Raw genomic sequence first — 23,609 nt, forward strand, 5'->3', positions numbered from 1 at the left:
AAAAAAAAAAAAAAAAAAAATTATGCTTAAGGAGACTAACATCAGAAACACCACATACTTAAATTTAATAAAATGTATGTTGATGACTTCCACATAAAAACAACAAAACACTAATTATTAAGATAAGTGGAGATTCTTATTCATAAGTTGGAGACTCAACATTTTTAAATGGTCAATGCTCCTTCAAAATAATCAACAAATCTAGTACAATCAGAATAAAAGTCTAACAAACTCTTTTTGTGAAAATTGGCAAACATTGTAAAGTGTCAGAAAATGGAAAAGGCCAAGAAGAAACAAAGTAGTCTAAAAGAAGCAGAACTTAGTTGGAGAATTTATACTACCAGATAGAAACACCTATTAAAAAGTCATAGTAATATACACATTATGATATTGGCATAGAAACAGATAGTGGGACAGATTAAAGCCCTCACACATATACAGTCACTTGATTTATTATAAAGACGTTATTGCAGTGAAATGAGGAAATGTGATATTTTCAGTAAAAGGTATTGGATTCATTAACTATCCATACAGAAAAATAATTTTGAACTTGATCTTGCACTATGCACAAAAGTCAATTCCAGATGAATTACAGATCTAAATTGGAAAAGTAAATCAATAAACTAATGGATGAAAGCATAGGAGCATATTTTTACAACCTTGACATAAGCAAACATTTCTTTAAAAAGACATGAAAAGTGCTAATTATAAGATAACAAAGCACTGATTATTATATTCAAATTTTCTGTTCATCAAGAGAACTAGTAAAAGTTTAAAAATGCAACTCATAGACAGAAAAGATATTGAGAGATACAAAACTATGAAAAAATATATGAGTTCCTGTTATTGAGTAATGTGTAAAAGGCAGCCAAGTACAGAAATAGGCAGAAGGCTAGACTTGATTATATACATACATACACACACATATAATACATATAATGTATATATAATATAAATATATACAATATAATATAAAGTGTATATATAATACACAACTCATATATACATATACAATGTGTGTGTCTATGTGTGTGTATATATGTATATGAATAGAGATAGACAGATGGATGGTTAGATAGACAGATAGATAGATAGACAGAACAAGGTAAACTCTTCTGAGACAAAGATTTGAATGCAGGGAGTTTATGATGGGAAGATTTTCAGCAACAACAACTTCAAGTGAGCTAGAGAAGCGAATCATGGCTGAGCTAACAGAGAAATTGAACAAGGATAAAACTACAGCAAAGACTTTAGCTGAGCCCTCAGGGAAACACCAATGTGGAGGGAGGAAGTAGAACAACTAGAATTCTTATACATTGCTGGTGAGAATGTAAACTGAAACAACTGTGAAAAAACAATTATGCAATATCTACTAGATCTAAATATGAGTACCTTATGATCCATCAGCTCTTCTCCTAGTTATATTTGCAAACCGAATATCAGCATTTTATGCATTTTCATGGCAGGAGTATTAGTAAAGATAAAATTATGAAAGAAAATGTCTATTTATAGACAGACATTTCCATATGGATCGATTTGTATGGATTAAACACTGTGGTATATTCATATAATGGAATACTACACAACATTGAGAATGAATCTCAAACATAAAGTTAAAAAAGCCAAACATCAAAGCATATGTATTGTATGATTTTATATCTATAAGGTCAAAAAGAGATATCATTAACTATGTCATTAGAGGTCACAGAGAGGAGAACAGTGGTGGAATGGAGTCCATAGGGGATTGATGTGTCTGTATTCTTTATTTCCCGGTTTAGTTGCTGGCTCATGAATGTATTCAGTTTGTGAAAATGCATTGAGGTATATATTTAGAGTTGGTGCACTCCTCTGTTTAAAGAGTTTGCACCAATTAAAAGTAACGCTTTAATTGGCCTTGAAGTAAGTAACTTTACTTAGTGACCCATCTCCCCCACTCTGTTTTACAGTTCAGGTAAAATTTACATAACATAAAATTAACCATTTTGAAGCATATACTTCTGTGACCTTGGTATACTCACAATGTTGTATAATATCTCCTGTATCAGCTTCCAAAATATTGTAATCACCCCAAAATAAAACCCTATATCTATCTTTTTTGGAGACAGAGTTTTGCTCTTGTAGCCCAGACTGGGGTGCAATGGTGAGATCTCAGGTCACTGCAAACTCTGCCTCCCGGGTTCAAGCAATTCTCCTGCCTCATCCTCCCTAGTAGTGGGGATTACAAGTGTGCGCCACCATGCCCAGCTAATTTTTGTATTTTTAGTAGAAACAGGGTTTCACCATGTTGGTCAGGCTGGTCGTGAACTCCTGACCTCAGGTGATCCACCCGCTTTGGCCTCCCAATGTGCTGTGATTACAGGTGTGAGCCTCTGCACCTGGCCCAAAACCCTGTATCTATTGATTAGTCACTCCCACTCCCCCTTTCTTGCCTCTGGAAACCACCAATGTGCTTTCTTTCTCTATGAATTTACCTGTGCTTGATAGTTCATCTAATGGAATAGTGTAATATGTGCCCTTTTACTTTTGGCTTCTTCCACTTAGCATAATAATCTTGAGGTTCACCCACATTGTTGCACGTATCAGTACTCACTCCTTTTTGTGACAGAATAATGTTCCACAGTTTGTATAAACATACCTCCCTATTTTAAACATCCATTTACTAGTTGATGAGCATTTGAGTTGTTTCCAGCTTTTGACGATCATGAGTAGTTCTGCTATGGACATTTCTGTGCAAGCATTTTGCTTGAATACCTGGTTTCAGCTCTTTTGAGTATGCAGCTAGAAGAATTGCTTCGTCATATGGTAATTATATGTCTAACTTTTGTGAGGAGCTCCCAAACTTTTCTACAGCTGTTGCATCATGTTGGCACTCTCACCAACAAAGGACAAAACTTCCAAATTCTCTATTTTCTTGCTGAAACTGCTTATTATTATTATTATTAATCATTTTCATCCCAATGGATATGAAGTGTTATCTCATTGTGGTTTTGGTTTACATTTCCGTACCTACTAATACTATTGAGAATCTTTCATATGTTTGTTGGCCATTTATACATCTTCTTTGGAGAAATGCTTTTTCAAGCTGTTTACCCATTTTTGTAAATTAAAATGTTTTTATAATTTTGGGGGATTGTTTGTTGGCTGTGTATACAAATACACCTAATTTTTGTTTATTTATCTTATATTCTTACCAGATATTGAACATCATCTTTTGTCATTAATTCTGGAGGAATGGGGGAGAATAAGAAAATCTCTAAGATTTGGGGACCTAAAACTGTCTTTGATTTAAACCAATGATTCTGTATGCATTAATATAACTCAGCAAGGTTTGCTTTCTAAGCAGCAGAGGTTAGAAAAATGAGAAAGATCATTATAAGGACCTTGTAGGCCTAACCCATGTGTATCTGTCTGCTATCAACAGAGGTATCCAAGGAAACTCTCACAAGATGGAACATTTCATTAGGTTTTGCTTGCGTGGTCAGACATAAGTCTCACTCAAATTTTGGGAGACTTATTAAAAATAAAAATGTTTTTGTCCCTTCTCTTTCCTAGAAAAGGTTAGATATTTTCTTTGAAATTAGTTCTCATTGCCAACATGGTAGTTTTTAAGCTTTTTAAGGCCATTTTTTTTCCTTTGAAAGTTTATTAAAGAAAATAAATTACAACCAGTTTTTCAGATTTCAGATAAACAGACATAAAGTATACACAATTCCTTACAAAACAGTTCCAATTAAAAATGTAGAAAGAAGGAAGGAAATAAAAAATCACCATTGGAAACACCACAGCAAAAATTGCTCCAGGCAAGAGCCATCAAAGAATGCTAAACTAGGTGAGAGAAAGGTAATGGGGTATTTGCACAATGTTTAAAAATCTAACCATATATTACATGACTCTAGCAAGTTTGTAGTAGAAAATTCCATCAGTCACAACCTTAGTTAAATAATCAAAGTTACATAACCAATTATAAATATTGACATTGTGTACATATTGACACCGCATCCTCTGATACAATGAACTAAGAACCATGTATGGTCTAAACCATGAGCATCTTTCTGCTGCCAGTAGAGCTGGCCCTGAAAAGCCTTATAAGATGGAAAATATCATCAGATCCTGCACGCATAGACAGAAGTAAATCTCAGTCAAGGCTTGGAAGATGTACTAAAACCAAAAATGTCTCTCTCCCCTTTCTTTCCTGGGTAGGGCCAGACGTATTTCTTGAAATTCCATTTACAATGGCATTTGAAAGAGTGATATACATAAGCAGAAAAGTTAAAGGTGTAAGACACATATACTGAAAAGGGGCATATCAGCTGTGTGGTTTCATTTCAATAATACATAACCAATACAGTCAGAAGAAAACATGAAAAAAATAATCAAGGGATGTTCTACAAATAACCTGACCAATTTTCTTCAAAAGTACCAAGGCTATGAAGGACAAGCAGACTCAGCAAAGACAGAGAAACTGTCACAGATTTTAAAAGACTATAGAAACAGAACTAAACGTAATGTGGGATCATGGAATCTATAACAGAAAAATAAAGTTAGTGGAAAAGCTGATGAAATCCAGTAAGCACACCACTGTAGTAAATAGTACTGTACCAAGGTAAGTTTCTTAGTTGTAACATATCTGATAACAATGTAAGCTGATAACATAAGGGGAAGCTGGGTGAAGGGTTCATGAAAGCTGTATATACTATTTGTGCTACTTCCCTGTAAGTCTAAAATTATCTCAGAATAATGTAAAAATAATTGTTAAAAATAAACCAAATATTTTACATTCAATTAAAAGGGTCCCCTTACCATTTGTAGCAAAGCCACAGGAGCAGAGCTGCCCAAGACCATGATATCCCACCTCTTGCGTCAGTGTGACCTGGATGTGAGACATGGAGTCAAAGGAGATCAGGTTGGAGCTTTAGGATTTAGCTACCCTGCTGGATTTTGGACTTGCATAGGGCCTGTAGCCCTTTTGTTTTGAAGAATTTCTCCCATTTGGAATGGGTGCATTTACCTGATGCCTATACCCCCATTGTATCTAGGGAGTAACTAACTTGCTTTTGATTACACAGGCTCATAGGTGGAAGGGATTTGCTTTGTCTCAAATGAGCCTTTGAACTGTGGACTTTTGAGTTAATGCTGAAATGAGTTAAGACTTTGGGGGACTGTTGGGAAGGCATAATTGGTTTTGAAATGTGAGGATATGAGACTTAGGAAGGGCTAGAGACAGAATGATATGGTTTGGCTGTGTCTCCACCCAAATCTCATCTTGAATCCCATCATTTCTGCATGTTGTGCAAAGGACCCTGTGGGCGATAACTGAATCATGGCACTGGTTTTCACCATACTCTTCTCGTGGTGGTGTTTAGGTCTCATGACATCTGTTGTTTTTGTAAAGGGAAACCCCTTTCATTTGGCTTTCATTCTCTGTCTTTTCTGCTGCCATGTAAAATGTGTCTATCACCTTCTGCCATGATTGCGAGGCCTCCCCAGCCATATGGAACTGTGAGTCCATTAAACTTCTTTTTCTTTGTAAATTATCCAGTCTGGGGTATGTTTTTATCAGCAGACTGAAAATGGAGTAATACACCCCACATCTATGCCCAGATCTACTGTTTTTTGACTTAATAATGGCCATTCTTTTCTATGTATATTTTGTGAAGTATCTTTTCAGCTTCCTTCCTGTTGCTCTTCTACTTTCTCATTGATGTGTACAAATTCCCTGATAAAGTCTGTTCATAAGTCTATGGTTGAATATTTTCAGATATTTTTCTAGTATGTAGTTGACCTGATCACTCATTTAATGCTATCTTTTAATAAACAAAATTCTTAATTTTAATCATTAATGTTATTGACCCAAATTATGGTCCAAATGATCAATGTTTTTAATGTTTATTGTTATGCTCTGCTTAAGAAATTATAGCCTGCTCAAAGATTATCAAAATGGTCCCCTACATTTTACTCTAAAACTGTTACTGATTTACATTTCACATTTATGTCTGTGATCATTGAATCTTGAAGCAGAGGTGAAAATGCTTATTTCTGACTGATTTTGTTAACTGAACAAAAATTATCTCCTCATTGAACTACAGTGACACTTTTCTCATTATTCCAATGACCCTATAAGAATGTCTGTTTCTAGACTTTTCTATTTAGTGTCTATTATCTCCCTTTGTGTCACTACCACATTGTCCATTGTCATAATTACTGCAGCTTTACAGTAAATTATGAAATCAGGTATGGCAACTTTGATGTTCAGATTGTGGTTGTTCTACATCTTAGCATTATTATAGACATTTTAAAAATAGCTTGTCAATTTATACCCCCCATATATATGTGTGTATATACATACACACACATACACACACACAGACATTTTATGGGTTGTATTGAATCTATAGATTAACTAAGGGAGAAATTCACATCTGAACACAATTAAGTTTTCCAGTTGATGAACCTAGTATACCTTTCCACTTTATTTAGGTTCAAGTTAATTTCTCTCAAATGTGTTTCGTTATTTATGTTTTGGGGTCTTGGACATCTATCATATTTATTTATTGATGTTTGTATTTAGTTAAATATATTGATACCTTTTAGCAATTTTATTGAAGTATAATTGTTGCACATATTTAAAATGTAATATTTTGTAAGTTTTGACATATGTATATAACTATAAAATTATGACCACAATCAAGATAATAGATAGATATAACATCCCCAAAAGTTTCTTAAAGTCTTATTGTAATCCATGCCTCCTGCCTGTGCCTTTCTTATCCCCAGCCCTCATGCTACTAATCTGTTTTCTGTCACTATATGTTAGTTCGTGTTGTCTAGAGATTTATAGAAATTGAATCATAGTATATGCTGATTTTTTGCCTTGCTTATTTAACTCAGCATAATTATTTTGAGATTTATCCATGTTTCTGTATATTTAAAGACTAATAATATTGAGCATCTTTTCATGTTCTTATTTACCAATTATAAACCTTCTTTAATAAAATGTTATTCAAAACTATTGTCCTTTTCAAATCAGGCAGTTTATTCTCTTACATTTGAATTTTGAAAGATTGTTCTACAGTATGGATAAAAGTCCATTATCATATATGTAACTTACAATTATTTTCTGTCAGTCTGTGTCTTGTCTGTTTATTCTCTTCACAACATCTTTCAAAGAGTAGACCTTTTTAATATTGGTGAAATCCAATTTACTCTTTCTTTTCTTTCATTATGTTGTATCAAAGAAATTTTTGCATAACTGAAAACCACAAATACTTTTTTTATGTTCTCTACTAGAAAGTTTATACTTTTAGATGTTACATTTATGTTTATCCTATATTTTGACTGAATTTTCATATATGGTATAAAGTATGGATCAAAGTTTATTTTCCTGCATATGCATATCTAATATTTCTGGTATTTTTGTTGAAGAAAATTTTTCCTCCATTAGATTGCTTTTGTAACTTTGTTGAAAATCTATTATCCATGTTGGGTGGACCAATTTTTGAACTCTGTTCTGTTCCATTAACCTAATTGTCTATCTTAATGGCAATATCATATCATCTTCACTAATTTAGCTTCATAATACATCACGAAGTCAGATAGCATAAAGTCACTAAATACATTCTTCTTTTCCAAAGTTGTTTTGGTTTTTTTTGGTCCTTTGAATTTTCATATGAATTTTAGAATTAGCTTGTCAATTCCTATCTTGAATTGACATGTTTGAATTTTTATTAGAATTGCATTGAATCTATAGATCAGTTTAGGAATTATTGATATATTCAACCACAGATATCATTTGATCCATAAATATGGAATCTATCTACATGTATTTAGGTCTTTTTAATCTCTCAATGATGTTTTGTAGTTTTCAGTGTACCTTGTCGTGTACATCTTTTGTTAGATTTGCCCCTAAGAATGTCTATTTTTATGCTATATAAATGTTAGTTTTGATTTCAATTTTTGAGTGTTTGCTAATTTATAGAAATATAATTGATTTTTGTGCATTAATTTTGTATCCTGCAATGCTGCTAGATTCAATTATTATTTATAATGGATTTTTATAGATTCCTTTTGATTATGTATAAAGATGACTATGTTGCTTAAGATTAAAGAAAATTTTAGTTCTTCTTTTTGAATCTGGTTACTTTTTATTTGTTTTTGTTCCTTATTTGACTGGTTACAACCATCACCAGTAAGTAGAAATAAATGTTGAAAATGTTGAAAAGAAGGGCTGAGAGCAGTTTCCCTTATTCCTAACCTTGAGAGAAAAGTATTCAGTCTTTTGTAATTAAGTATGATACTAACTGTAGATTTTGGGAATTGTCCTTTATCAGATTAAGATAGTTTGCTTCTATTTTTAGTGTGCCAAGAGATTTTTATGATAATAAACTTTGGATTCTGTCAAATTTTTGTTCTCCATCTATTGACATAATTGTTTTTCTTTTTAAATTTAGTAATATGATGACTTACATTGATTTTTTTAATGGAGAACCATTCTCGGACTCCTGATATAAATCCCAATTGATTATGATTTATTATTTCATATAGGTGCACTTTATTTTCTAAAATTGTATTAATAAATTTGCACCTATTTTATCAGAGATATTGCTCTATAGTTTCTCTTTCTTGTAATATCGCCGTCTGATTATCTGCCTAATATTGGCCTTATAGAATGAGTTGGAAAGTATGCTCGCTTCTTCAGTGTTCTGGAAGATGTTGTTAATTCTACCTTAAATGTTTGATATGATTTCCCCAAATAACGCTATCTAGACCTAAATTTTATTATTTGGAAACGTTTTTAACAGCTTATTCAATTACTTTGATAGATATAGTTTTATTCAGTTAATTTATTTCCTGCTGATTAAGCTTTGATATTTTCTGTCTTGCAAGAAATTCCAAGTTGTTGAATTTATTTGCATACAATTTTTCATAATTTTTCTTATTAACATTTTAATATCTGTAAAATCTATTAAAGAGGTCACATCTCTCTTTTCTGATACTGTTAATATGTTTTGACTTTTTCCTTGTAAATATAAGAAGTTTGTAAATTGTATTGCTCTTCTCAAATAAACAGTTTTTGGTTTCATCAATTTTCTATCTTCATTTTGTTATGTTTCTCTAAGATATTTGTTATTTTCTTTCTTCTGCTTACTTTATGTTTAATTTGATTTTTTCCTACTTTCTTGAGTTGTAATCAAAGATGATTGATTGACACCTTTATCAGTTACTAATAAAGATGTTTGTTATAAGATTTTTCTTAAGTACTGCTTTGGCTATATTCAATACATTTTGATATGTTGTGTTTTTTACTAATTTCAGAATACTTTCTGTCCTTTTGGGTTCTTCTTAAACCTATTTGTTATTTATAAGAGTGTTATTTCAGGCCTGGCGCCATGGCTTACACCGGTAATCTCAGCAATTTGGGAGGCCGAGGCAAGTGGATCACGAGGTCATGAAATTGAGACCATCTTGGCTAACACGGTGAAACCCCGTCTCTACTAAAAATACAAACAAAATTAGTCGTCAGTGGTGGCACGCACCTGTAGTCCCAACTACTCGGGAGGCTGAGGCAGGAGAATCGCTTGAACCTGGGAGGCAGAGCTTGCAGTGAACCAAGATCGTGCCACTGCACTCCAGCCTGGGCAACAGAGCAAGACTCTGTCTCAAACAAACAAACAAAAAAGAATGTTATTTTATTTCCTAATGTTTTATAATTTTGTGAATATCTTCTTGCTATTCATATCTAAAATCACTCAATTGTCATCAGAAAATATACCTTGTATTACTTAAATATGTTTAAATTTATTGAACTTATCTTTCATAATACAATCTACCTTGGTAAAAGTTCTACGGGCACTTGAAAAAAATTTGTTTTTTGCTGGTGCTTAGTGGAATGTTTTATAATTATTAATTTGGTTAAGTTGATTTAGAAAATTGCTCAAGTTTTATCTAGTCTTATTTATTTATTTATTCTAATTTATATATCCTTAATGTTTTTGTATCTACTTATTTTATTAATTATTGAGGAAGGAGTGGTAAAATCTTTGTTATTTTGTATTTATCTATGTATCCTCATATATATCTATTAATTTTGCATCATGTGTGTTATTTTGGGTTTTTCTTTGGAATTTTTGTGACTTAATAAATTGACACTTTTGTCATTATGAAATAAGTTTCTTAATCACTAGCAATATTCTTTGCTTTGAAATATATTTAGATTACATTAATTTTAGCCACTCAAAATTTCCTCCTGTTACTGTTAGCAAGGTATGTAATTTTTAATCATTTGAACATTAACCTGTGTTTCTGTTTATATTTAACATGGTGTTCTAATAAGCAACACATGCTTGTGCTCTGGTTTTTACCAAATATGACCATTCCTGATATTTTTTAAAGATTTCATCTTTTAAGACACTTTTAGGTTCACAAAAAATTTAAAGAAAGGTTCAAAGATCTCCTCCTGCCCCCACACATTCATAGCCTCCTCAATTATCAACATCCCCCATCCGGTGGTACATCTGTTACAACTGATGAACCTACATTGACACATCATTGTCACTAGACTCTATAGTTTACATTGGAGTTTACTCTTGGTGTTGCATATTCTGTGGGTTGGAGAAAAGTATCATGACATGTATTTGCCAATGTACTGTAAGGCAGAGTATTTTCATTGACCTAAAAATATCCTGTGCTCCACCTATTCGTCTCTGTCTTCCCTAACTCCTGCACACCACTAACCTTTTTATTGCCTCTATAGCTTTGAGTTTTCCAGAATTAAATATGCAGTCATGTGTTGCTTAACAACAGCGACAGGTTCTAAGAAATGCATTGTTAGGTGACTTTCATGTGCAAACATCATAGCATATAGTTACACAAACCTGGACTTTATACCCTACCACACACCCAGGCTTATGATATAGCCTATTGTTCCCAGGCTACAAGCCTGTTTAGCATACTACTGTACTGAATTCTTTAGACTATTATAACACAATGGTAAGTATTTATGTATCTAAACATATCTAAACAGTAAAATTATAGTATAGAAGATAAAAAATGGTACATCTATATAGGATACATATCATGAATGAAGCTTGTAAGACTGAAAGTTGTTCCGAGTGAGTCAGTGTGTGACTGGTGAATGAATGTGAAAAGCCTAGGACATTACTATACACTACTGTAGACTTTATAAATACTGTACGCTGAGGCTACACTAAATGTATACAAAATAATCAACTGCACTACAATGTTATGACAGCTACAATGTCACTAAGTGATATAATTTTTTCAGTTTATTATAACCTTATGGTAAATACAACAGTGGAAATATATGCACCCAGTTGCTTGACTGAAATGTCATTATGCAGTATATGACTGTAATTGGAATCATATAGCGTATATCAATTTCAGACTGGCTTTTTTTCATTTAGTATTATGAACCTAAGTTTCTACCATGTCCATTTATGGCTTAATAGCTTATTTCTTTTTATCACTAAATAATATCCTACTGAACGGATATACTACAGTTTATTTATCAATTCACTTATTAAAGGACATATTGATTGCCTTCAAGTTTTGGCGATTATGATTAAAGCCTCTATAAACATCCATGTGCAAGTTTTTGTATAGCAATAAGTTTTCAGCACCTTTGCATAAATACCAAGGAACATTACTGCTAGATTGTATAGTAAGGGTATGTTTAATCTTTTAAGAAACCACCAAACTGTCCTTCAAAGTGCCTGGAACATTTTGCCTTCCCATGAGCAATGAATGAGCATTCCTGTTGCCATATATTTTTGCAGAATTTGATGCTGTTAGTATTCTGGATTTCAGCCAGTCTAATGATTGTATAGTGGTATCTCATTGTAGTTTTAATTTGCATTTCCCTGATGATGTATGATGTCAAACACCTTTATATAACCTTATTTGTCATCTATATAAGATAAATCATAATAACTGTAACTATATAACTACACAGGCTAATATAAAATGACTCAAATGTTATAATTAGCTGACAGATATTTCAGAGTAGCTGTTGTAGTTATGTTTGAGGACAGAAAGGAAACATGTTCATGGTAATCGGAAAGAATGGGAATATCCACTGAGAAAGATAAACAATATAAAAATGAATAAATCGAAATTCTAGAATTAGAAAAACAATATTTGAAATTAGAAAAAAATACTGACTTACTTGGAGGGAATATATAGCATGATACTGAAAAATAATAAAAGTCAAAGAACAGTAATCTAAGTTTCCATCTTAAGGACCTAGCAAGAACAAATTAAAACAAAAGGAAGCAGAAATACGAGAACAATTTTTAAGAGAAGTAATAAAAATGGAAACACAAAAAGGATAATACAGAAAAAAATAAGGCCAATAGGTCATTCTTTGGCTAAAACTGTAGCCAGAATGATCAAGAAAAAAGAAAAAGAGAGAAGACACAAATTACAAATATCAAAAATGAAAGAGGAGGCATCTCTATAGAGCCTACAAATATTAACAGCATGGAAAGAAAATGCTATATCAACTTTATGTCCATAAATTTGACAACTTAAATAAAATAAACAAATTCCTAGAAAGACACAAACTATCAAATCTTTCTCAAGAAGAAACATATAAAGACCAACATCCAGAAAAGAAAAGTGTGAACTCTGGTCATGTGGCTTCGCTCGTATCCCCACCCAAATCTCATCTCGAATTGTAATCCCCATGTGCTGAGGGAGGATCCTGGTGGGAGGTGATTTTATTAGGGGGATGGTTTCCCCCATGCTATTCTCATGTTAGTGAGGAAGTTCTCACAAGATCTGATGGTTTAAAACTGTTTGGTAGTTCTCCTGCTCTCTCTCTCCTGTTGCCATGTAGGATGACTTGCTTCCCTTTTGCTTTCTGCCATTATTGTAAGTTTCCTGAGGCCTCCCAGCCATGTGGAACACTATGTCAGTTAAAACTCTTTCTTTTATAAATTACCCAGTTTCAGGTATGTCTTTATAGCAGTGAGAAAATTGACTAATACAGGAAATTGGTACTGGGAGCAGGGCACTACTTTCAAGATAACCTGAAAATATGGAAGCACTTTAGAACTGGGTAACACGCACAGGATAGAACAGTTTGGAGGGCTCAGAAGAAGACATGAAGATGTGGAAAACTTTGGAATTTCCTAGAGACTTGTTGAATGCCTTTGACCAAAATGCTGATAGTGACATGGGCAATAAAGTCCTGGCTGAGGTGGTCTCAGATGGAGATGAGGAACTTGTTGGGAACTAGAGTACAGGTGACTCTTGCTATGCTTTAGCAAAGAGACTGGCAGCATTTTACCTAGTTCTAGAGATCTGTGGAACTTTGAACTTGAGAGAGATAATTTAGGGTATCTTGCCAAAGAAATTTCTAAGCAACAAAGTGCCAAGTGGTGACTTGACTTTTTCTGAAAGAGTACAGTTGTATGTGTTCACAAAAAGATCATTTGAAATTGGAACTTATATTTAAATGGGATGCAGTGCATAAAAGTTTGTAAAATTTGCAGACTGACCATGCAGTAGAAAATAAAAATCAATTTTCTGGGTAGAAATTCAAGCCTGCTGCAGAAATTTGAGTAAGTAAGAAGGAGTCCAAATGTTCACAGCCAAGACAATGAAAAAAAATTTCTCCAGGGCATGACAGAGATCTTCACAGCAGCCCCTCCTATCACAGGCCTGGAGGCCTAGGAAGCAAAAATGGTTTTGTGGGCTAGTCCCAGGGTACCTCATGCAGCCTCAGGACTTGGTGCCCTGCATCCAAGCTGCTCCAGTTCCAGCTGTGGCTAAAATGGGCCAAGGGCAGCTTGAGCTGTGGCTTCAGAGACTGCAACTCCCAAGCACTGGTGGCTTCCATGTGGTGCTGGGCCTGTGAGTGTGCGAAAGACAAGAGTTGTGCTTTGGGAGCCTCTGCCTAGATTTCAGAAGATGTATGGAAATGTCTGGGTGTCCAGGTAGAAGTCTGCTGAAGGATCAGAGGCCCCATGGAGAACCTCTACTAGGGCAATGCAGAGTGAATATGTGGGGTTGGAGCCCCCACACAAAGTCCCCACTGGGGCACTGCCCAGCATCATTGTGAGAAGAGTGCCACTCTTCCCCAGATACCAGAATAGTAGATCCACTTTCATTTTGCACCATGCACCTGAAAAAGCCACAAGTACTCAATGCCAGCCCATGAAAGCATCCACAGGGGCTGCACCCCACAGAGCCACAGAAGCAGAGCTGCCCAAGGGCTTGGGAACCCAGCTTTTTCATCAGCATGCCCTGGATGTGAGACATAGAGTCAAAGAAGATTCTTTTGGAGCTTTAAGGTTTAATGACAGTCCTGCTGGGCTTCAGACTTGCATGGAGCCTATGGTGCCTTTGTTTTAGCCAATTTCTCCCATCTGGAATGGGAACACTTACCCAGTGCCTGTGCCTTCGTTGTATCTTGGAAGTAACTAACTTGTTTTTTATTTTACAGGCTCATAGGCGTAAGAGACTTGCCTTGTCTCAGATGAGACTTTGAACTTGGACCTTTGAGTTAATGCTGGAATGAATTAAGACTTTGGGGGACTATTAGGAAAGCAAGGTTAGTTTTGAAATGTAAGAAAGGCATGAGATTTGGGAGGGAAAAGGACAGAGTGATATGGTTTGGCTCTGTGTCCCCATCCAAATCTCATCTCAAGTTGTAATCCCCACATGTTGAGGAAGGGACCAGTGGGAGGTGATTGGATCGTTGGGGAAGTTTATAGTGAGTGAGTTCTTCTGAGAACTGATGGTTTGGTGTTTCTCTCCACCCTCCTGCCACCATGTAAGGCATGCCTTGCTTCCCCTTCCCCTTCTGCCATGATTGTAAGTTTCCTGAGGCCTCCCCAGTCATACAGAACTGTGAGTCAATTAAACCTCTTTTCTTTATAAATTACCCAGTCTCAGGCATGTCTTTATAGCAGTGTGAAAATGGACTAATATACCTGATGAACTTGCTTTCATACTATGACAAGAAAAATGCAGGCAAAATAACTAAAATCCACTATTTCAAAATTCTGAAATGAAAGTTACAGATAAAAACTAGTATCTACGTGGAAGAAACTATGGAACTTCAAAGTAGTTCAACAACATGTCAGAGCAAATAGAAGAAAGGATCAACACACTTGAAGATAAATTAATAGAAATTATCTAGTTTGAGGTGCAGAAATGAGAATGAATTAAAATGAATAGCGCATCAGGGCTGTATGGGGCACCATCAAGTGTATCAATGAGCTGGATATGGTGGCTCATGCTGGTAATATCAGTACTTTGGGAGGCCAAGGCAGGAGGATCACTTGAGCCCAGGATTTGGAGACCAGCCTGAGCAATATAGCAAGACCACATCTCTACAGATTAAAAAAAAAATTAGTTGGCTTAGTGGTATGTGCCTTTTGCCTTAGCTACCCAGAAAGCTGAGATGGAGGGTTACTTGAGCCCATAAGTTCTAGGTTGCAGTGAGCTGTAATTATCTCACTGCACTCAAGCTTAGGTGACACAGTGAAACCCACCCCCAGCTCCCCAAAAAATCTGCTAACATACACATAATGAGGATTCTATAAGGAAAAGAGAAAAAGAAAAGAAAGAAAAATATTTGAAGAGATAATGACCAAAAACTTTCCAAATTTAAGGCTTCATCCAAGAGTTTCAATAAACTTCAAGTAGATTAAATTCAAAGAGAACCACACCTAGAAAAATCATAGTCACATCAACAAAAATCGAAGACAAAGATAAGAACTTAAGGACAGCAGAAGGAAAAGTATCAAGGGACCTTCAACAAGATTAAGAGTTGACTTGTCATTAGGAACAATGGAGCCAAATTCTTGTCAATCAAGAATTCTATGTCTAGGTACTCTTCTTTTGTAAGATGTGATAGCCAGAAGCTCTACCAATAAAGCTATGGAAATTTAAAATAATTGTCATATAACATGAATATATACAATTTTTATTTGTCAATTAAAAAATAAACCTAAAAAACTAAGACATTTTCAAGTTAACAAAAACAGAAAATCTGTCTCTAAAAGATCTGCTCTACAGAAAACACTAAACGGAGTCTTTCAGGCCAAAATTACATTAGATAGTAACATAAATCCATACGAAGAAATATATAACATCAATAAAGGTAACTACATAAAAAATATAAAAGACAATATAAATTCATGCTTATAACTATCTGGTTTTAAAAAATTATTGCATTAAGAAAAAATTATAAAGCTGTTATTCATTAGGCTTATAGAATATAAAGACATAATTTGATGACAACAATAGCGCAAATAATTTTGATAAGCATACTGTGGTTGTATGTACGAATTTTCTTGTCCTCAGGAAATATACTGAAACTATTAGGATAAAAAAGCATGATTTCTCCAACTTACTCCCAATGATTCAGAGATAACATAACCATTAGTGAATCTCCTATTATTTGAGGGTCCTTTGTACTAATTTTACAAACTTTGCATAAGACTAAAATTTTCTTTTTAAAATATAATCATAAAAACTCAAAAAAAAAAAAGTTTTAACTGACAAAAAAACAAAGCCATAACACAAAAGTCAACAGTTAAGTTTTTCCTATGGAACAAGGATGCAACCTTTTATGTTGTTCTATGTCTTCACTTTGCAAAGAGAGAAATTGAATCCTAGAGTATGTAAGAAGACTGGAATGTGTAAAGGACTGTCCAAAATGACACAAGCAGTCAGTGACAGAGCCAGCTCTGACAAATAGGCCTCCTAATTCTTCCTGAGTTCTTTTCATGCTGCATTTGCTTTGTTCCATAGCCAAGCCTTTTACAATTCTCTTTCGGTATTCTTTATTCTGCATCACTTCAAATATTTAATTCTGGAACAAATGCTAGCATGTTAAAAATACACAAAGAGTTTATCTGCTAATAACATACAAATTCATTCATTGTGGTGCATACCTAGAACTCACTAACTTTTATTGAAATTAGTATTTGACTTCTGCATAAGATACTAGCTGGTGTCAAATTTCTGAAGCCATTGTTATTAAGATAATATCCTTTCCCAGGAATTCAGAGCCTATGGAACTGGGGCCAAGTTAAGGAAATAGAAAACTGAAAGCTGCTGGTATGCATGCTACATGTTTACGATTGTTGTTGTATGACACCAAATATTGTGGTTTTTCTTTCTTCCTCAATTATGTGGTGTGTGGATGAGAAATCATTTGTTGAAAGCACTTGGAACATTTTACCTACCTTGGAACCAATGCTGAGGCTCCAAAAGGGAGACTTGGCTAGTGAGGACATTCTGTGTATTCTTAGCTAACCATTGAAGTATGAAGAAGCAAAATAGAAGGTGAAGTTTAGAAATGGTGGGGCTTTTCAATATAAAATTCTATGTTTGCGTATCTTTAAAATGAAAGATTTCTATCATATTTTGCAAAAGAAAGTGAATGTTTCTCTATCATTTCTACTCTGTCTGATTTGAATATTTGCATCTCTCAAAAATGGAATCTCATGTTTTCTGTATGGTATTAAACCAGATATAATTGTTAAAGATATTTCAGGGCCTGGTCATAATAAGCAGTCTCCAAACTTATAGCAGTGTACTGATCAGCATTCTTTGGAAGGAATTTGTTTACAAGTGGTAAATCTACCTTGCCCTTTACGGTTGCTGAAAATTACTCTTTTCTATGCATGTTTAAAGTCAATAAATATGAGTCCCTACTCACCCCAAGGTATTGCACTAAGTCTTCTCTGCTATCCCAATCTTCTCTATTTCCTCTCTGTTTATTTTCTTCAGTGTACTAATTACAATCTGTAGTTCTTTATTTTGTTTCTTATTTGGTTATTATCCATATTCACCACTGTAAGGTAAGGTCTATGAAATCAGGCCTTCATGTGTCATCACTGCTCTGTGTACCAGGCATGTCCTAAGAGCTTAATAAGCCTTTGTTCAAGGAGCAACTTCACCAACATCTGTGATAAACTAGGCATAGCCTATCTGTGAAGCTGTGCAGTGCAATGGTTAGAAATACAAGCTTGATGCTCCAGCTGCCTGGGGCCAGATTCTGACTGCACCACTTACTGTGAAAACTTGGGTGAGCTTTGCTATACACTTGTATGTGCCTTAATTTATTCATCTTTGTAAAATGGTAATAATCAATCTACCTCTCTCATGGAGTGATGTTAGACCTCACCTGTAACAAAGTAAGTGGTCAGTAAGTGAGCTCTCAAAGGCATTACTAGCTCAAGTTCACAGATGAAGGAATTAAAACTGTGAGACTAAGTAACTTATTCAAGAGCATACCCCTATGAGAGACAGAACTAGCATTTGAGCTCGTGGTGGTCTGATTGTAAAGCCTAGGCTGCTTGTGTTCACCTCTGCACTGCACTGACTGCTCATTACATATCAGTAGACAATGACCTCCAGCAGCTCATAGCTTAGGGGTGCATCACGCACACATATAAATGACCCTGCTAAAGGACAAATTGACTTCCCTGCTGTAGAGGATAAGTTCTCAAGGTATCTTGTGTGTAATGTAGTTAAAGAATAACCCTACTGCAGGAGCTCTGGGAGCTTCCCGAGAGGGAGAAGTTTGAACTGAGGCAAGGGACAATCCTCTCAGGTGCCTTTTTAAAATCAAGGCACTCTGCTTCCAAAGCTGTTCCCAATCTATCAGCCTGGTAACTGTATCAAAAAGGAAATGAGACTGTCTGGATAATGACTTCCACATGTTCTCTTTGTACATGGTTGTAGGTTCCAAACCACATGCAGAGGCAAAGAAGCAGAATGAGTTACTACCTTCCTCATTTTCTCATTTTTGTCCTTGCATCTAGACTCTGTGTCTATCCTGTTTGTAATGGCCATGAATGAATAGATAATAATGACTGCCCATATTTATTATGACCTTAATATATGCCAGAATAGTTCTAAAACCCTTATGTGTAGCAATTCATTTACTCCTCAGAACTGCTAAACTGAAAGGTACTAGTCGTATCCCCACTACAAAGATGAGAACGCTGAGGCACAGGGAGATTAAGTCTTGCTAATATCACCCAGCTAAATAATAAGGAACCAGGATGCTAACTCAGGGAGCTGGCTACCAGAACCTACGTGTTTCACCCCCAAGCTTTCTCCACTGGCTCTATGAGCTCTAGAAGCATGCAGAAAATTAACAAATAATTCTGGGGCAAGAGATGGGGCAAGTTTGGGGAAAGTTATGTCCCCGTAATAGTCTTCTATGATCAAGACAACACATCTTTTCTTTTTGACCCTCCTTCCCTGACCCCAGTGTCCTAAGCAACATTGAGTTTAAAATTCATTGAAAGTTCCTGAAAAAGAGATTGACTTTATGTATTACACAATCTGTTGTCTTAAACATAACCAGAATGCATTCCTAGTTTCTCCCTCATGTCACACAGGATACCCATAAGGGCCAAACCAGCTGTCTTTCTGCCTCCAATCTTACCCCCTCTAATTCACCCTCTACTCTTCATTTGAGTTCTGGTACGAGAGAAGTCACACTCAAAAGGTAAATTAAAAGTAGTTGAGTAAACGGGTACTAGAAAACAATAGTTTTCCCAGAAAAGACTCAAGTAGGTGATTGCTCCTAGAAAAGCCACATACAATTTGTCCAAGTCGTTTCATAGTGACCCTAGCAGGCCAGATGCAACATTCTGCGGTTAATCCAGAGAATGAGGCTGCGATGAAACATACTACAACCTCCACTACCAAATGTTACGTTGTGATGTCCTCTGGCCCAGGAAATCCCCCGTGAAATAAGTAGTTCACTATTGCACTATGTCAGAGCACACAGTGGAAAGACCAAAGCTTTCCAGACAGAGCTATATAGGCAAAAGTCCCTTAAGCCTCAGTTTGCTCATCTGTCAGATGGAGATAATGTATATGTTGCAGGACAATGGTGAGGAATGAAAGACTGCATCCTCGTAAAGTGTCTAGCACAGTAAATAAGGAAATAGAAAACCTGAAAGGGGAGGAGAAAAGAGTATATTTACCAGGGCCTGGCAAAATCTGTGGTTGTGAGAGAGAGATGGCCATTGTAGTAAAACTGTGATCATATCAGGGAGAAACAGCCACAATCAAGACCAGCACCTGCCAAGAGGAGCAGGGTGGAATGAGGGTTAAATACCCAGCCTCTCTCACCTACCCTCTTCTAATGTCTGCCAGATACCAGAGGGCCAGGTGCCCACATGACAGAGTCAGCAGAGACCTAGAATGGATCTGGCAAGGCAAAAGGAGACTAACCAGCACAAATTATTCCTTCTCAGTTTTTGTTCTGTTTGGCTTTTTACAGTCAATGCTATAATGAATGTCATGTGTATATCTTTGCATATTGGGCTTTTAATTCTGTAGGATAGATTGTTAGTTGTGAGACTGTCAACTCAAAGTGTTTTAGAAGTTCTAAATGTTTGCTGATGCTACCAAATAACTTACCCAAAAGCCTTTGGCAATTTTACCAACACTGTATATATGCTTTCATAAGCAGTAGATGTTTTCTAATGCCTTAAAACATTTTGATTAGGCACAAATTATTACTTACTGTCTTATGTTCCATTACCTCGATGACTAGTGAGATTGAGCATGATTTCTTAAGTATATAATGAGATATCTTCTGTGAATTCTCTGTTCCTATTAGGGATGTTTAGGACCTGTATTGCCATTCTTTATTTTACTTGACTTTCTTCTTTGTTTAGGTATCTTTTGTTGTACGCAAGTTTGGAGGTACTTTCATTTTGTTTTGTATGGAGTCAAATTTCCAAAACAAAAATCTGACCATCAGCTTAAAAGCCCTGGGTGTCTGCCCCTTGCCTTCAGAATATGATCCTAACCCCTTTGCTGACTTAAAGGGGCTCTTTCAAGATGTAGTTACTGGCAAACTCCTCAGCATCATCTCTGGTCATCCTCTCCTCCTCCCCACCTATATTTCAGGTGTAAACCTGTCATGCTATTGCTTCATCTTCAGTCCATTTGTACTTACTCTTTTCCTGAGACAGCTGTCCTTACCTCCTCTTTGCCAGCTAATTACTATCCTTTCTATAAGATTAATTTAAACATTGCCTTATCTGCAATCTTGTACTTGTCCCAGCCTCCTCTATCTTTCCAGACTGAGCTGCAGATGGTGTCAGGCATGGTAGACTGGATTAAAGGCAAACCACAAAAAAATATGTCTGAGGCAGGAAATACTGCAATGAATAAGCTTCAATGCCTGTGTCCTAGTGGTACACATCCTACTGACTGAGATACATCACCCACGTTAGAGAGAATAAGCTTCAGCAATATATTAACAACCCTCACTTTAGTTTTTCCTACCAATAGTTTTCCCACAAAAGACTCAACGTGGTGATTGCTCCTAGAAAAGCCACGTACGATTTGTCCACGTCATTTCACAGCGACCCTAGCAGGCCAGATGCAACATTCTGCGGTTGCCCCACAGCATGAGGCTGTGATGAAACATACTACAACCTCCACTACCAAATGCTACATTTTCATGTCCTCTGGCCCAGGAGATCCCCTGTGAAGCAATATATGAAGCTTCACTGCATAACAGGCGGCTGCTCTAGTTTATCACTATCAGCAAGCCCATTTCCCCTTGACTTGATATGCAAATATGCATTGGACATTTTAGCCCTATTTTTTTATCTCTATGGAGACAAACTCCAATAGTACAATCAAAGCACTCCTGACCACCTCCTCTTTAAATAAATCCAATGCAAGAAAGTTCAGACTTACAGGGCAGTCAGTGTGCTATTCTTTCTAAAATAATACAAATAAAACTCAATCTCCCCAAAAAATCCTCCTCAAAGTAGTTCACTATTGTACTGTGTCAGAGCACATAGTGGAAAGACCAAAGCTTTCCAGAAAGACCTATACAGGCAAAGGGTTTCACCCCTTTGAGCCTCAGTACACTCATCTGTCAAATGGGGATAATGTATATCTTGCAGGACAATGAAGAGGCATGAAAGAGTGCATGCTTGTAAAGTGCCTAGCACAGTAAATAAGAAAATAGAAATAAATAGTGGAAAACATTTCCTTTCTTTTTTAAATCTAGTATTCATTTCTCACACAATTTTGGATATGGAAGAAAAGCATCAAATCAATTGGTTCTATTTCTGACACTAACTAGGTTTATTTATTTATCTAAGCTCTGCATATTTCTAAGAATTTTAGATGGCTCAATAACCAGCAAAGAAGTCATCCTAGTAATTAAGGACACATGTAATTGAATGCAGCCATATTCATTAAACTGTTTCCTTAAGAAGGCATTGCATTTCTTTGGGGAAAAAAAATGACAAAGAGCCCTGAGTGAGTGTATTATTCAGGGTTCTCTAGAGGGACGGGACAGAACTAATAAGATAGATGTATGTATGAAGGGGATTGTATTAAGAGAACTGACTTACACGATCACAAGGTGAAGTCCCACAACAGACCGTCTGCAAGCTGAGGAGACAGGAAGCCAGTCTGAGTCCCAAAACCTCAAAAGTAGGGAAGCCGATAGTGCAGCCTTCAGTCTGTAGCTGAAGGCCTGAGAGCCCCTGGCAAATCACTGGTGTAAGTCCAAGGGTCCAAAAGCTGAAAACCTTGGAGTCTGATGTTTGAGGAGAGGAAGCATCCAGCATAAAGACAGATGGAGGCCAGAAGGTGTAACCAGTCTAGTCTTTCCACATTCCTCTGCCTGCTTTTATCCTAGCTGTGCTGGCAGCTGATTAGATGGTACTCAGCCAGATTGAGGGTGGGTCTGCTTCTCCTAGTCCACTGACCCAAATGTCAATCTCCTTTGACAACACCCTCACAGACACATCCAGGAAGAATACTTTGCATCCTTCAATCCGATCAAGTTGACACTCTATATTAACCATCACAGTGAGTAATGTTTTAGGTGTCTTCTAAGAAGACAGGCACTCCTGCCCTCTTTTTAATGAACATCCTGATGGGTCTAGGTCTATAATTCAGGAGAGTAGTATAAAGCAGAGAAAGATCTGAAGTTGTTCTAAATAATACAAAGGCAAGATAATTAAGTTTTCCTCTTAATTTTTTTATTTTAATAACTTTAGGGATATATGAGGTTTTTGGTTACAAATATGGATTGTCTATGATTTTAGTGTACCCATCACCTGAGTAGTGCATATTATACCCAATAGGTAGTTATTCAGCCCTCACCAACCTTGTACCCTTCCCCCTTCTGACTGAGTCTCCAATATCCATTACACCACTGGGTATGCCTTTGTGTACTCATAGCTTAACTCCCGCGTATAAGTGAGAACATAAGCTATCTAGATTTTTTTTATTATACTTTAAGTTCTAGGGTACATGTGCACAACATGCCCGTTTGTTACATATGTATACATGTGCCATGTTGGTGTGCTGTACCCATTAACTCGTTATTTACATTAGGTATCTAGATTTTTATTCCTTAGTTACTTTACTTAGAAAAATGGCTTCTAGTTTCATCCAAGTTGCTGCCAAAGACATTATTTCACTTCTTTTTTTTTCTTTGGCTGAATAGTATTTCATGGTGTGTATATATATATTATATATGTATTATATAAATACATATTCATAAATATATACCAAACATATAATGTATGTTGAATATGTATTGTATATTAAATATATTATATATC

Source organism: Colobus angolensis, unplaced genomic scaffold, assembly GCF_000951035.1.
Source record: "Colobus angolensis palliatus isolate OR3802 unplaced genomic scaffold, Cang.pa_1.0 Scaffold301, whole genome shotgun sequence".
In the NCBI taxonomy this organism is placed as follows: domain Eukaryota; kingdom Metazoa; phylum Chordata; class Mammalia; order Primates; family Cercopithecidae; genus Colobus; species Colobus angolensis.